Consider the following 16,043-nt stretch of genomic DNA (forward strand, 5'->3'; position numbering starts at 1 on the left):
CAAAGTCTGGGCTCCCACAGAACAAGAGAATATGGACTTTGGGCTGGAACTAGGAACCACCACTAGTCCTCAAAGGGCAAATTCAAGGGAGGAGGGACTTTCTCTGTGTTTCTTACTGCCTTTGTAACTCTTTTATCGTCGAGTAATTTGGAAGAAGAGGAGCACAAAGGAATGTTAAATTCTAATTTTCTATTATTATTTTTTGCCTCTGGTTCTTCTGATCAGTAGAAATAGCTGCAAAGGAAGGGAGTCTTTCCCATCTGGTGCTTTATGGGCATTACTTGGATTTCTCTTTGAATAAAAAATTGTTGGACTTGGAAGAGACCATGACATAGATTTATTCAATCTTGTTAGTTTATGAACTGGGAAACTGATTAGAAAACTACTTGCTCAAAGTCATATAATGTAATAAGATAATAGCTTTCATGCATTCAACAAATGTTCAATGAGTTGCCTACTACTTGCCAGGCAATGGACACAGTGTAAGACTGACAACTTCCCTGTTGCAATGAAGCTTTATATAAACAGAGATCCTAGAGGTAGCTTCACTTGTAGTTTTCCAACCTTAAAATAATCTGAAACAAAAATACTTTTGGCTCTTGGCTAGCCACATGTAGGAGAATGAAACTGGATCCTCACCTCTCATCTTAAACAAAAATCAACTCAAGATGGATTAAGGACTTAAACCTAAGACCTGGAACTATAAAAATTCTAGAAAATAACGTTGGAAAAACCCTTCTAGACACTGGCTTAGGCAAGGATTTCATGACCAAGAACCGGAAAGCAAATGCAATAAAAACAAAGATAAATAGCTGGGGGCCTAATTAAACTAAAGAGCTTTTGTATGGCAAAAGGAACAGTCAGCAGACTAAACGGACAACCCACAGAATGGAGAAAATCTTCACAATCTGCACATCTGACAAAGGACTAATATCCAGAATCTACAACAAACTCAAATCAGTAAGAAAAAAACAGACAGTCCAATCAAAAAGCGGGCTAAGGACATGAATAGACAACTCTCAAGATATCCAAATGGCCAACACACATATGAAAAAATGCTCAGCATCACTAATGATCAGGGAAATGCAAATCAAAACCACAATGCGATACCACCTTACTCCTGCAAGAATGGCCATAATCAAAAATCAAAAAGCAGTAGATGTTGGCGCATGGATGCAGTGATCAGGGGATACTTCTACATTGTTGATGGGAATATAAGCTAGTACAGCCTTTATGAAAAACAGGAGATTCCTTAAAGAACTAAAAGTAGAACTACCATTTGATCCAGCAAACCCACTACTGGGTATCTACCCAGAGGAAAATAAGTCATTATTTGGAAAAGATACTTGCACATGCCTGTTTGTAGCAGCACAATTCACAATTGCAAAATCATGGAACCAACTCAAATGCCCATCAATCAACGAGTTGATAAAGAAACTGTGGTATATATAGACGATGGAATACTACTCAGCCATAAAAAGAAATGAAAAAAGGTCACTGCAGTGACCTGGATGAGACTGGAGACTATTATTCTAAGCAAAGTAACTCAGGAATGGAAAACCAAACATCGTATGTTCTTACTGATATGTGGGAGCTAAGTTATGAGGACACAAAGGCATAAGAATGATACAATGGACTCCGAGGACTTAGGGGGAAGAGTGGGAGGGGGGTGAGGGATAAAAGACTACAAATATGGTGCAGCGTATACTGCCTGGGTGATGGGTACACCAAAATCTCACAGATCACCACTAAAGAATTTACTCATGTAACCAAATACCACCTGTTACCCCAATAACTTATGGAAAAATGAAATTAAAAACAACATTTAAAATAAAAAAATACTTTTCGCTCCTTTTCTTAATTTTTAAAAAATAATAAAAATAAAATGGCAATTTTATCCAATGGCAGATAAATAGAAAAAAGTTTATTAGTTATCAAAAAGTACAAACAAACCTTTTTTTCTTATCAAATTGCAAATATTTAGAAAAAAAGACTGCCCAATGATGATGAAAAAATGCGGAATTCTGCTGTCTCATACACTATTGACATAAATATAAATTAGCTTTTGTGAAGGAAAAAATTTGCAATATGTATCTAAACATTCTTGATCCAGAATTTACTTCTTAGATTATCTCCTGGAAAAATAACTCTGAATGTGTTTGAAGATACATCAAATAAGGATCACAGTGTGATGTATAATAAATAACAAAATCTGGCAATAATCTAAATGTTCAACATCTGATTGATTATATAATGTATGCTACAGCCACTCTATTGGTCAGGATTAGATTTGGCCATGTATAACAGAAAATCCTAAATAACAGTAACTTAAACATAAATGGATTTGCCCTTCTTTACCTAAACGAAATCTGGAGGTAGGTAGTTTGGGTCACAGAGTTATCTAGAACTCAGGTTCCTTCTGTGTTTTCACTATTGCTATTCTTCATGCAGGGGTCAAGCTGTCTGCTAGAGGTTCACATTCAATATGGAAGAGAGGAATGGCAGTATGCACAGCTTATTGGTCAGAACTTGATAATATGTATCTGCAAACAGACTTGGAAAGGTGGATCTTTAGCTGGACACATCATTGCCTACAGCTTTGGCATAAGGAATAGAAATGGGCATTGGGTAGGCCTATGGTCTTCAAAAAACTTTGCTCACATGTTCCTGAAAAAAATTTTGAGTCTAGTTGCGGTGGCTCGTGAGTGTAATCCCAGCACTTTGGGAGGCCAAGGCGGGCAGATCACTTGAGGTCAGGACTTTGAGACCAGCCTGACCAACATGGTGAAACCCTGTCTCTACTAAATATACAAAAATTAGCCAGGCATGGTGGCATGCACCTGTAGTCCCAGCTACTACGGAGGCTGAGGTACGAGAGTCGCTTGAACCCGGGAGGCAGAGGTTGCAGTGAGCCCAGATCAAGCCACTGTACTCCAGCCTGGACGACAGAGCAAGACTGTCTCAAAAAAAAATTTTTTTTTTTTTTTAAATTATCTACCACTTTGTACTTCTTTAACGTGTTCCTGATTTCAGGTGTACATGAATATGAAGAATACAATTTCTGGCCCATTGTAAATATTGACATAAAAAATAAAGCTGTTGTATCATCTCTTAAAATACATCCAGTGGAATGTAAATATCATTGTGATGTGATAGCCACCATCCTCCATCTAAAAAATAACTCAAACTGTTGGAAAATCTCTATTTTTCTTTTTTCTCATTCTACTTCTTCTACGGACTTTTTTTCTAATATGTTATATATTTTTCTGCTTGAAAGTTTTTTGAATTGACCACCTTGTACCTTTCAGCCACAACAATAGATATAGAAATATAAATTTTAACTTCATGTGGCTTTAAGATTTTTTTTTTTTTTTTGAGATGGAGTCCCGCTGTGTTGCCCAGGCTGAAGTGCAGTGGCGCGATCTCAGCTCACTGCAAGCTCCGCCTCCCGGGTTCACACCATTCTCTTGCCTCAGCCTCCCGAGTAGCATGGCTGGGACTACAGGCACCTGCCACTATGCCTGGCTAATTTTTTTTTGTATTTTTAGTAGAGACAGGGTTTCACCGCGTTCACCAGGATGGTCTTGATCTTCTGACCTCATGATCCGCCCGCCTTGGCCTCCCAAAGTGCTGGGATTACAGGCATGAGCCACCGCGCCCGGCCTCTGGCTTTAACATTTTAAAAGTATTAAAATGTTTGTTTGGAGTATCATTACAATTATTAATACCAGGCGGGAAGCAGTGGCCTATGCCTGTAAATCCCAGCATTTTGGGAGGCTGAGTTGGGAGGATTGCTTGAGCTCAGAAGTTTGAGACCAGCCTGGGCAACACAGTGAGACCCTGTCTCTACAAGAAATTTTTTAAAAATTAGCCAGACATGGCAGTGCATGCCTGTGGTCCCAGCTGCTTGTGGGGCTGAGGTAGGAGAATTGCTTGAGCCTGGCAGATCAAGGCTGTGGTGAGCTATGTTTGTGCCACTGCACTCCAACTCCTGAAGGGCATGGTATCTGCATAAACTACTTGGTATTTTTTTTGGTACAGCAGATTTGTCTGTTCTCCTTTTGTCAACTTAGTCACTCTTTTTTGTTTATGTCAACATAGACTCATGGATATTTATTTTATACTTTGGGCCATAATCCAATACTATCTTATTGATGTGGTTGCTCAAATGGTTCCAGCTTTGGCCATTGGATGATCTTTTAATTGGCTACTGGAACCCTTGGAAATGATCCCATCATTTTGTCTTTTGAGCATTTTCTTACTTTTCAGCATGAGAGGCCATTTCTTTTTTTTTTTTTCTTTTCTTTTTTTCTTCAGCCTTTATTTTATTTTATTTATTATTATCATTGTTTTATTTTATTTTTGAGACAGTCTCACTCTATCACCCAAGCTGGAGTGCAGTGGTGCGATCTTGGCTCACTATAACCTACACCTCCTGGGTTCAAGCAATTCTCATGCCTCAGCCTCCAGAGTAGCTGGGATTACAGGTGAGCACCACCACGCCTGGCTATTTTTTTTATTTTTTTGTATTTTTGGTAGAGATGGGGTCTCACCATGTTGGCCATGGCTGGTCCCTAAATCCTGGCCTTAAGTAATCTGCCCGCCTCGGCCTCCCAAAGTGCGGGGATTACAGGTGTGAGCCACCGTGCTTGGCCTTCAACTTTTATTTTAGGTTCAGGGGTACATGTGGAGGTTTGTTACGTGGGTACATTGTACGTTGCTGAGGTTTGGGGTAGATTGATCCTGTCACCCAGGTAGTGAGCATACAACTCGAGAGGTAGTTTCTCAACCCTTGCTCCCCTTTCTTCCTCCTCCCTCTTGTGGTCTCCAGTGTCTGTCGTTTCCATCTTTGTATCCGTGTGTACCTAATGTTTAGTTCCCACTTACAAGTGAGAACATGTGGCATTTGGTTTTCTGCTTCTGTGTTAGTTTGCCTAGGATAATGAGATGTCATTTCTGATTACTAAATTAAAATAGCACCTCATCTCCAACCAATGCCTCTCTATGGCACAACCTTTAAAATATTTTTATGGAATATATCACTATAAAAATTATCTTTTTTAAATTTAATATTTTGTGGGTTCATAGTAGGTATATAGATTTATGAGGTACATGAAATGTTTTGATATAGGCATGCAATGCATAATAATCACATCTTAGAGAATAGAGTATCCATCCCCTCAAGTATTTATCCTTTGTGATACAAACAATCCAATTATACCCTTTTAGTTATTTTAAAATGTACAATTATTATTGACCATAGTCACCCTATTGTACCATCAAACAATAGGTCTTATTTATTCTATCTTTTTTTGTACCCATGACTCATCCCCACCTTCCCCCCAAACCCCCACTACCCTTCCCAGCCTCTGGCAACCATCCTTCTACTCTCTATGTCCATGAATTCAATTGTTTTGATTTTAGATCCCACAAATAAGTGAGACCATGAGACATTTATCTTTCCATGCCTGGTTTATTTCACTTAACATAATGATCTCCAATTCCATCCATGTTGTTGCAAATGACAGAATCTCATTCTTTTTTAATGGCTGAATATACTCCATTGTGTGTATGTGCCATATTGTCTTTATCCATTCATCTGTGGATGGACACTTGGCTTGCTTCCAAATCTCAGCTGTTGTGAATGGTGCTGTAATAAACATGGGAGGGCAGATATCACTTCGATATCCTAATTTCCTTTCTTTTGGGTATACACCCAGCAGTGAGACAGCTGGAACATACAGTAGCTCTATTTTTAGTTTTTTTGAGGAACCTCTAAACTGTTCTCCATGGTGGTTGTACTAATTTACATTCCCACTAACAGTGTACAAGGGTTTCCTTTTCTCCACGTCCTTGCCAACATTTGTTTTTGCCTGACCTTTGGATCTAAGTCATTTATGGAACTGTGTACAATTATCTTTTTTGGATATGGGTGGAGTACAGGAGTGTTATTTTTTGGTGACTAAACCATGTATTTTTGTCAGTGATCACTCTCGCTTCCTAGTAGTCCAGTGGCTCTTATGTAAATAGTCAAATTCAGCCAGCTTAGACCACAGAGCCTCCTGTGCCAAGTGAAGAGGATTCCCCTCTACTGAGACAACAAGACCATGAGGAGTGAGGGGGGATGTCGTGTTAGAGATGTTCTGATTGGGCTGGGAGAGGAAGGGGAAAACCTTGTTAGGGTGAGGGTCAGAGGATGCGAAGACTCAGATATGTGTGTCCCATTCTGCCCCTGCTTGTCTGGACTAACATCTGGAAGGGGAGGCCTTCCTCAAGATGAAGGGAGCACCCAAGCAGAGGAGGTTTGTGCTGGGTCACTGGAGGATGCTTCTGTGCTGGGTCACCCATGTCAATTAGGGAGAGGGGTATGGTGCAGAGAAGAGGCAGCATTTTAAGAAGCACAGGGCAGAGCTACAGAGCCAGATGTGGTACCACTTGTTGGGCGGGGAGCAGTCTTGGTCCTGGCTGCTCCCCCAAGGAGTGAGAAGCATCCAGACAATTCCTGCATCCATCCTGGGGGTACTCTTCCTGGGGAGGAGACTGTGGAAGAGGCTTAGCATGGGTATCTTTGTCATAGGCCCAGTGGAGTATGTGACTGAGACCCAGCAGAGCCTGCAGGGCTAGCCAGAGCTGAGGTGGGACTGAGTCACCCAGGGAGGAAGACACAGGTCCATATCAGGCCCAGCATCTCTCAGTCATGCATGAGGACCCAGAGGCCAGAGCATAGATTGGAGGCCCCCTCTTTTAATATCATAGTGACACCACACCAGCCTCCTCACTCACCCAGAACAGAGAAAAAGCAAAGGTGAGGCTTTACCCAAAAGAACCTGAGAAGAAAGAGGCTATTGAACATGGAAATTACTGAGATAACTGTTAATTGGCAAATTGAAGTTTCCCTCTTGTTTTCTTTACTGGTGAATCCCCAGACATTAGAACCGTGCTTGGCACAGAGAAGGCCCTCAATAAATGTTTGAATGAATGAATCACAGGGACAAAAACCCACTTCAGAAGGCCAGACTGGGGGAATAAAGGCAATGTAATCCCATTCCATCTGGTTTTAAAAAATTGTTCTCTAGACCTTTATCCAAACTCTTCCTTTTCCTGTTATAAAACAAATGTTCCCATGGCTATCAATGAATACAAACAGATGTCGTGGGACAGTGATGGTGATTGTAGGGGAGAGGGGAGGATGCAAGCTTTGTGTCTCTAGGAGCATCTAGATGCCAGCTCAGCTTTTAAAAAGGCTTTCTCTGGGCTTTTCTTTATTTGACATAGTTCTAATAATTCACAAGTGTTGATTTTGAATTCAACAAAGGGAAATCTATTCAAACTGCTTTTGACAGCCTTTGGCATCCATTGTTTGGGATTGTTTTGTTTGTTTGTTTTTTTCTTTTTAAATATCAGGAGGCGGTATAGTACAACGGCTAAGAGGGTGAACTCTGGAGTCAGACTGCCTGACGTCAAATCCCAGACAGACATTTGCTAGCTTTGTGACCTCTGGGAAACTATCCTCTTTAAGCCTTGGCTTATTGACTGAGATCCACTTGTCTCTTAGACACTGGTCCAATTTTTTCATCCATTCTTGTTACTTTCCATGCTTCTATTTGCATATTTTCTATTGACTTGTCTTCTCCTATGTCTAGTCTGCTGTTAATTTATCCATGGTTTTTAATTCAAATATATTTTTCAGTTCTAGAAAGTCTACTTGATTCTTTTTCATAAATTCTGACTCTCTTGAAATTCCTTTCTTTCCCACTATTCTAATTTCTATTTTCTTGACTATATTAAAATAGTCATTTTAGAGTCTCCATCTAATACATCTGAGATGATCTGAATCATCTTTGAGTCTGTTTCTTTTGTCTATTTTTAATTTTTATCATGCCTCATAATTTTGGATCAGATGCTAGACATAGTGGATGAAAAATTGTAGAGGTTCTGCATGATGTTATCTTCCTCCAAAGATGGTTAAGTTTTCTTCTGAAAGGCAGATAAAGTACTGGCAGATCACCTTGAAATTGTCAAAAGCCTGATTTTAATCTTTATTAGAGCCAGTCTATTTCAAGGTTCCTCTTACCCCTAGCGTACAGACTTTACTGTTAGTACATGGTCATTTATTCTAATGGATGGTCTTTTGGGGGACTCAACTGAAAATCTAGGGTATTTACCAAGGTCTTTCACCTTGGCAGGGCTTGAATTTCAACCTTAGTCTCCCAACACCGTGGAGTTGCTGAAAGTTGTTCTTGTCTCTTTAGCTTTTAAGCTGTTTTTTCTGCTGGGTTTCTTGGAGTCTTGGCCTGTGATTAAGCATTTTGGGAGCTGGCCACATGTGGATTATATGTGGAATTTAGGAGTCTTTCTCTGTATTTTCCTGTGTTCTTCAAGTTCTCACCATTTCAGCAGCCCTGAATTCCAACATCTACCCCTTGGCCCACTGAGACTGCTGCTTTCTGTCTGAGCTCTAGTCTTCCACACGGTGATTTGGAAAATGTCCTCATAAAATACACTAGGGAGAATGTAAAGTTTGCCTCAATTGCATTCTCTCTTTCAAAGACTGTAACTCCTTAATTCCTGTCTTTGTTGGTTGTACACCAAATGCTTTGAAATACTATATATTATTATATGTACTTTAACAGTTACTTCCAGTGGGAGAATAATCTGTCATAAACTATTCTATCATGGCTGGAACTGAAAGTTATAGCCTTTTTATTTTTATTTTTATATTTAATTTTTTGAGATGGAGTCTCACTCTGTCTCTCAGGCTGGAGTGCAGTAGCACAATCTCTGCTCCCTGTAATCTCCATCTCCCAGGTTCAAGCGATTCTCCCGCCTCAGCCTCCTGAGTAGCTGGGACTACAAACATGCACCACCAGGCCTGGCTAATTTTTGTATTTCTAGTAGAGATGGGGTTTCATCATGTTGGCCAGGTTGTTCTCAAACTCCTGACCTCAAGTGATCCACTCACCTTGGCCTCCCAAAGTGCTGGGATTATAGGTATGAGCCATTGCACCCAGCCCATTGCCTTCATTTTTGAAGAATATTTTCACTGGGTCTAGAATTCTAGATTGGTGGTGGTGTGTGTGTGTTTTGTCCTGGTATTATTCTACTGTTTTCTGCCTTACACAGATTCTATTGAAAAGTCAATTGTCAGCCTTTCTATTGTCTTTTTCCTTCAATTAGCTTTCAAGATTTTCATTTTGATTTTGATCTTTAGCATTTTGACTATTAAAGAAAATGACTGAAATTAACTGAGTTTCTTAAATCTGTATGTTGGTAACTATCACAGTTTTGTAAAATTCTCAGTCATTATCTATTGATAGCTCTTGAAATATTCCTGATGTATTTTTGTCTCTCTCTCTTTTCTCTGACTCTGATTATGCATATTTTATACGTGTTGACTGAATCCAACATACATCTCTATCTTACATTTTATTCCACTTTTCTTTTGTTCTCTTTTTAAATTCTTGTTGCTTCAGTTCACATATTTTCTATGGCTGGTCTTCTATTTCACTACTCCTGGTTTTTCTGTGTCTAGTTTGCTCTTTACCTATTCTACGTATTTTCAATTTTTGAATTTTTTTAGTTATAGAATGTCCAGTTGATTCTTATCTGTAGATTCAGTTCTGTGTTGAAATCCTCCATCTTTTTAATTGCTTTGTCTACCTCTTGCTTTGTTTTCTTAATCTATTGCTTATAACCATTTAAAAGTCCCTACCTGGTAACACCAATATCTGCCTGTATTGCTTTTTTTGTCTTGATCATTAGTTATATTTTGCTGCATTTTGAAAAATCTTATGGCTGGGCATGGTTGCTCATGCCTGTAATCCCAGTACTTTGGGAGGCTGAGGAGGGAGGATCACTTGAGCTCAGGAGTTCAAGACCAATGTGGGCAACATAGTGAGACCTCATGTCTACCAAAAAACAAAAAAACAAAAAAACAAAAAAAAAAAAAGGAAAAAAAGAAAAGAAAAGAAAAAAAAATTAAGAGGACATGGTGGCCTGTTAGGCCACATAGATGTGCCTGTGGTCCCATCTGCTCAGGAGACTGAGGCGAAAGCTTCATTTGAGCCCAGGAGATCGGGGCTACAGTGAGCTGTGATCGTGCCACTCCACTCCAGTCTGGGTGAGAGAGACCCTGTTTTTCTTGTTTTTTTTTGTTTTGTTTTTAAGAAAGAAAATCTTTAATTGTGTGCCATAGAGGCATACCATAGGGGCTCCCCCTTTGCTCTGTTAGGTGAAGGGCTGATACTTCTTTCTTTTTTTTTTTTTTTTCAAATTATACTTTAAGTTCTGGGATACATGTGCAGAACCTACAGGTTTGTTACATAGATATAACACGTGCCATGGTGGTTTGCTGCACCCATCAACCTGTCATCTACATTAGGTATTTCTCCTAATGCTATCACTTTCCTTGTCCCCCCACCCTTCAACAGGCCCCAATGTGTGATATTCCCCTCCCTGTGTCCATGTGTTCTCATTGTTCAACTCCCACTTATGAGTGAGGACATGCAGTGTTTGGTTTTCTGCTGTTCCTGTGTTAGTTTGCTGAGAATTATAGTTTCCAGCTTCATCCATGTCCCTGCAAAGGACATGAACTCATTCTTTTTAATGGCTGCACAGTATTCCATGGTATATATGTGCCACATTTTCTTTATCCAGTCTATCATTCATGGGAATTTCAGTTGGTTCCAAGTCTTTGCTGTTGTAAATAGTACTGCAATAAACATACATGTGCATGTGTCTTTATAGTAGAATGACTTATAATCCTTTGGGCATATATCCAGTAATTGGATTGCTGGGTCAAACGGTGCCTGTGGTTCTAGATCCTTGAGGAATCGCCACACTGTCTTCTGCAATGGGAAAGGCTGCTATTTCAACCTCATCAGTGATTAAGTGGGGTTGGCACAGAGTTGCAATTTTAGTAAAACTCAGTCAATCTGTGTTTCATTCTTGTTCTTAAGTCATGGACTTTGTTTGTTTGTTTGTTTGTGATTGAAAGCCTGTTCACTCCCTATCTTTTTGTGCTTGGAAGATTGTGGTACTTTCAGTTATGTAGTTTGTTTGTTTGGGGCTTAGTTCTTGGGCCTCATATTGTCCACAACTTCAAACACTGGCAGGTGTCTTGATGTCCTGTGTTTGAACCAGGCTCCTTCCCTCCAGCAGGACTCCCACACACTATGTTGTGAGAACTTTTGCTCTGTCCTTTATTGAGTTTTGCTCTCCAGTCTTCTGCACTGCCCCAAAACTTAGCACATTTTTTTTTTCATAGGGAATTCTGGACAAATTAAGGGGTCCTTAAGTTTTCAATATATATGTATATGGGGTATGATATACATACTCTTGACATCAAGCTATGCATTGTGTTCTGCAACTTGCTTTTCTCAACTATACAATATAGTATAGATATCTTTCCAGATCAATATATATGATTCTATTTTATTTTTAAAAACATTTGATCTTCTCTCATTCTCTTTTATTCTCTCCCTCCACACATGTAGCAATTTTTCCATTGATGAAACATAGAGAATTTTACTTTTTTTTTTTTTCTTTGAGACGAAGTCTCACTCTTGTCCCTCAGGCTGGAGTTCAATGACACGATCTCAGCTCAATGCAACCTCCACCTCCCGGGTTCAAGCCATTCTCCTGCCTCAGCCTCCTGAGTAGCTGGGATTACAGGCGTCTGCCACCATGCCCAACTAACTTTGTACTTTTAGTAGAGACAGGATTTCACCATGTTGGCCACGCTGGTCTCAAACTCCTGACCTCAGGTGATCCGCCCACCTTGGCCTCCCAAACTGCTGGGATTATAGATGTGAGCCACCATGGCTGGCCCAATTTTACTTTTTTTTTTTTTCTTTTTTAACTGTTACAAACTATCACAGATAATGTGCACATCTTTGTGAATTCTCAACTGTTTAGAGCTGCTAAAAGTTTTAAAGAATTTACTTAGTGACGGCCACTATACTAAGTGCTTTTACATGTGTTAAATTATTTAACTCTCACAACAAATCTGTAAGATAGCTGCTACCATTGTTCTCATTTCACAGATGAGAAAGCTAGGCTAAGATAGGCTAGATAACTTGTCTATTACCGCATATTTGGTGGATGGCAGAGTCTGGATTTGAGTTCAGATATGTCTGCCTCTAGAATCAAAGAGCTTAAATACTATGGAATTTTGTATATGAGAGGAATTTGAGAGGTTTCAGGTATGCACATTTTCAAAATTTCCTATGTTTATTCCCACACTGTCTTTTCAAAAGCTGTACATAGTCTTTCTATCTATAATTCTGCTCTCTATATAAAATAACAATTCTGGCTTTTGATAAAAGTTACATGGTTAAGCCTTAATAAAAACTTTCCCGAAGGTACATGTATTTCTTTACTTTGACATCCCTACCATTTTGACTCTATAGTAGCCATTAGTGCGGCTTATCAAATACTCCCAGATCTTTGCTTTCTGGGTATATGGTAGAATTGTACTTCTACCATCTCTGAATTTAGTATAGTTATATTATTTTCCTTGCCCAAAGAAATGACCAGTGTGATACGTGTCAAACTCCTGGGGACTCACACTGAACATATATTGTGAGCCAGAAATAAACTCTGGTTGTGTTAAGCCATTGAGATTTTGATTCTTTTTGTTAATGCAGTGTAACCTAATTTATCCTGACAGATACAACCTGATCTACAGTCCCAATTTGCTGCTTCGTAATTCTCTAGCACAGAAGCATTGCTCCATTCAGTTTCCTTAAGAATACTTTGTATTCTCCTTCCTCTAACTCCTCTCACTGCCACCCTTCTTTCTGTCTTTTAAAATTCTATTTGCTATAGTAATAATGAAGTTATGCTTCTTCCAGAAAGCCTCTCCATACCACCCAAATATATACGCAAAATGTTAAAAAAAAAAAAAAAAAAAGGAAAATTTTTATCTACTGGGACTTTGAATAAAGCAAGACTAAATCTGTTGGTTGCCTGTTCACTCTGATGGTAGTTTCTTTTGCTGTGCAGAAGCTCTTTAGTTTAATTAGATCCCATTTGTGAATTTTGGCTTTTGTTGCCATTGCTTTTGGTGTTTTAGTCATGAAGTCCTTGCCCATGCCTATGTCCTGAATGGTATTGCCTAGGTTTTCTTCTAGGGTTTTTAGGGACATGGATGAAGCTGGAAACCATCACTCTGAGCAAACTATCACAAGGACAGAAAACCAAACACTGCATGTTCTCACTCACAGGTAGGAATAGAACAATGAGAACACTTGGACACAGGGTGGGGAACATCATACACCGAGGCCTGTCGTGGGGTGAGGGGAGCGGGGAGGGATAGCATTAGGAGATATACCTAATGTAAATGACGAGTTAATGGGTGCAGCACATCAACATGGCACATGTATACATATGTAACAAACCTGCACATTGAACTTAAAGTATAATAAAAAAGTGTGTTTTCTGACACTGGGGGATTGACTTTGTGCAGGTAATTTGATGTTTTTGAAGCCTGTTGTATTCATTAAAGAATGTTAGCTACAGCAAGAGATAAACTTCTAAATTTTGGTGGTTTATTACAATATAATTTTTTTCTCTTCTTCTAAGGTCACTAATCCCAATCATAATAGAATTTTATTTCTCACTCACCTAAAGTCCAACAGCAGGGGCCAGGGGCACTCTGCTCCATGCAGTGATTCAGGGAATCAGACTGAAAGAGTCTCTGTCATCTTCAATATGTGGCTTCCAGGGTCCTCTGGGGTATAACATAGAGAAGAAGGAGAGTAAAGGATTATACAGAGGTTTTTTTCTTTGTTTTTTGTTTTTGTTTTTGTGATGGAATCTTGCTCTGTTACCCAGGCTGGAGTGCAGTGGTGCTATCTCAGCTCACTGTAACCTCCACCTCCAGGGTTCAAGCAATCCTCCTGCCTCAGCCTCCCTAGTAGCTGGGATTGCAGGTGCGTGCCACCATGCCTGGCTAATTTTTGTATTTTTAGTAGAGATGGGGTTTCACCATATTGGCCAGGCTGGTCTTGAACTCCTGACCTCAAGTTACCCACCCAACTTGGCCTCCCAAAGTGCTGGGATTACAGGTGTAAGTCACCATGCCTGGCCTATACAGAGTTTTTTTAGGCCAGGTCTGGAAGTAGCACATGTAACTTCTATTGGGCAGGACTTATAGCTATACCTAACTACCAGGAAGTCTGAGAAATGTAGTCTACATGTATGAACAGTAAAAAGAGAACATGAGTTTGTTCAAAGCTTGCTAGTCGTTGTTGTATGGAGTTTCTTCTCCCATCATATACAGAATGTAGGGACTAAATTCCATCTCATGATTTATTGTGAGAATTGAATGAGTTGCCATATGGAAAGCACTAATACAGTGCCTGGCATATAGTAGGTGCTTGAAAAATTTTTTTTTTCCTACCTTTTGAATTTGTGCCTTTAATTTGGGCCTTATACGCAAAACGGCCTCAGCTTATAATATGAATTCATCACTGAGCTTTCCACTGAGCAAGATCTGATGACGGACATAGCGCAGGTGTTTGATACAAATCTGGTGGTTGATTGCATTCGCTGAGATGGCGAGAAGGTTGAAACCTGCAGGCTCCAAAAGCCCAGAGGCAACAGACATCAGATAGCATAAATTAGGCTTGGCTCTGAGCAGACAGAAGTGGTTTGTTCTAGGCAGAATAATTATGGTGATATGTTACTTCCTTTTTGCATGATTGCCAGAAGAAGCAAGAGCAGTGGGCCCTGCTATGACACCAAGACTACAGCAGCTGAGGAGCTATGAGTGTGTGAGGTGAGGCCAGGGAGTAGGTGGGGACAATTCTGCCATAAGAGGAAATGCTACCTTTTCTCAGATTTGACCTTGCTCCATACAGGAACCATTTTAACCACGGGTGAAGGGCTGGCAATTTGTGCAGTGGAGATAAAGGAAGTCCAGGCTCCAACTCTGGTGGGGAATTTGAGATGAACAGAAATGACTAGGGGTGAAATCGCTTGGATTTTCTTCCTTTGTTCTCCTAAACAGGAAGTTGGAGCTTCCAGGGTGATATTATTGATGATCAGACCCGTGTTGATTTTGGGAATTTGGCCACCTGGTGTTCCCTTGTTTTTAGGAAATATATAGTTAGGAGGGGTTCTCTCCTAGCTCTACTTCTTAACTTTATGACTCTTCACCTCACAGACTGTTAGAGTCTCCATTTAAATGATGGGAGGAGTGCTATCTATTTCACAAGGCTTGTTGCAAACAGCACATAAATAACATATGATATTAAATGCACCACCATCCTATATCCTGAACCAAACTTGACCTTCCTCTAGGGTCATTTAGCTTTGAGAGCAACACTACCATGCACTCAGTTACTCAAGCCAGAAATCTGGGCATCATACTTGTACTGTCTTCTTTCAACTCCTACATTTTATCAATTGCCAAAGGCTGCTGTATATAGTTCCTTAATATCTCTGGCCCTCATTCACCTCTCCATCCCTCTGCCAACACTTTAGTCCAGGCCAGTGTTACCTCTTCCCTGGAGGACAGCAACAGTCTCCAACAGGCCTTCCTAACTCCAACGTCTCTCCCAACCAATTTCTTCTCCTGAGTGTGGCCAGACTAGCCTTCTTGAACTAGAAATCCTACCAATTCTTCCTCTGTTTCAAGCATGTGCACAACTCCCCGCAACCCTCTAGAGAAGGTCTGGAATCATTAACGTGCCCTACGGTTCACCTTGTTCCTTGGCACCCTCTACTGCTCCAATGTCCTCTCTCTGTTTGTGCCCCTCATCTTCCCTTCTCACCCCCAGTGCTCTTCTCTCGTTGTACTCAAGCCCCTCCAGTTTCCCACCCTGTCTTGTACCTCCAGACCTTTGCCTGGGCTCTCTCCTTGCTTAAAACAGGCTCCTTTTTGCTAAGCTAACTCTTATTTAGTCTTGGAGGAGTAGCTCAGTTGTTCCTTCTTGCCTTGGGACAAACTTTCCTTGGGATACCCCTTCACCCCCTTCATTGCCTGTAATCATCTGGTTCTTTGTCCATTTCCCATACTAGACACAAGCTCCTTAAGG

The sequence above is a fragment of the Papio anubis genome, chromosome 13 (genome assembly GCF_008728515.1).
Source record: "Papio anubis isolate 15944 chromosome 13, Panubis1.0, whole genome shotgun sequence".
Taxonomy (NCBI): Eukaryota; Metazoa; Chordata; class Mammalia; order Primates; family Cercopithecidae; genus Papio; species Papio anubis.